The sequence below is a fragment of the Arachis duranensis genome, chromosome 4, assembly GCF_000817695.3.
Source record: "Arachis duranensis cultivar V14167 chromosome 4, aradu.V14167.gnm2.J7QH, whole genome shotgun sequence".
Classification (NCBI taxonomy): Eukaryota; Viridiplantae; Streptophyta; class Magnoliopsida; order Fabales; family Fabaceae; genus Arachis; species Arachis duranensis.
In genome coordinates this window covers 93,773,736-93,774,981 of record NC_029775.3, presented here as the reverse complement: position 1 = coordinate 93,774,981, position 1,246 = coordinate 93,773,736, and positions in this window count along the sequence as shown.

The following is a 1,246-nucleotide window of genomic DNA, read 5'->3' as shown; positions in this document are numbered from 1 at the left end:
CTTCATGACACAAGCACATGGTTAGGGACAGCTTGATTTAGCCGCTTAGGCCTGTATTTTATTTCCTTGGGCCCTCCTATCCATTGATGCTCAAAGTCTTGGATCCTTTTTACCCTTGTCTTTTGGTTTTAAGGGCTATTGGCTTTTTCTGCTTGCTTTTTCTTTTTCTTTCTATTTTTTTTCGCCAGTTTTTTTTCGCAAGCCTTTGCTTTTTCACTGCTTTTTCTTGCTTCAAGAATCAATTTTATGATTTTCAGATCATTAATAACATTTCTCTTTGTTCATCATTCTTTCAAGAGCCAACAATTTTAACATTCATAAACAACAATATCAAAAGACATATGCACTGTTCAATCATTCATTCAGAAAACAAAAAGTTTTGTCACCACATCAATATAATTAAACTAAATTCAAGGATAATTTTCAAAATTTATGTACTTCTTGTTCTTTTGAATTAAAACAATTTTCATTTAAGAGAGGTGAAGGATTTCATGGAATTTATTCATAGCTTTAAGACATAGTTACTACATACTAATAATCATGAAGTAGAGACACAAAACAAAGATAAACATGTAACATAAAAATCAAAAAAAGAAAAATATAAGAACAAGGAATGAGTCCACCTTAGTGAGGGTGGCGCCTTTTTAAAGGACCAATGGTGCTTTTTGAGCTCCTCTATGTCTCTTCCTTGCTTCTGTTGCATGATCCCTAGTGATTTTGGTGCTCCTATCCTTAGTTGCTCCCAATAATTGTGTGGAAGAAAATGTATCCCCTGAGGTATCTCAGGGATCTCTTGATTTACAGTCAAATGTTCTACCACTGAGCTATAAACCCTTTAGATGAGTCTTTCTATCTCCCATGACTCAGAGGTGGAAGCTTTTATCTTTTTCCTTGTTCCTGCTCATATAGGAAAGAAGAGAACAAGAAAAGAAAGAAAAATCCTCTATGTCACAGTATAGAGATTCCTTTATGTTAGTAGAAGAAGAAAGGGAAGAAGAGTGAAGAAGAATGGGTAAGGATAGAGGTGGTGATTTGAGATGAAGAGAAGTGAAGAGGAGTGTTAGTAAATAAATAAATAAATAGAAGAAGAGGAGAGATAGAAAATTTTCGAAAATAATTTTGAAAAAGTGGTTAGTGATTTTCGAAAATTAAAGATAATATATATATATATAATTAAAATTAAAATTTAAAACAATTAAAAAGAATTTTTGAAAAAGAGATGAGATATTTTCGAAAATTAGAGAGG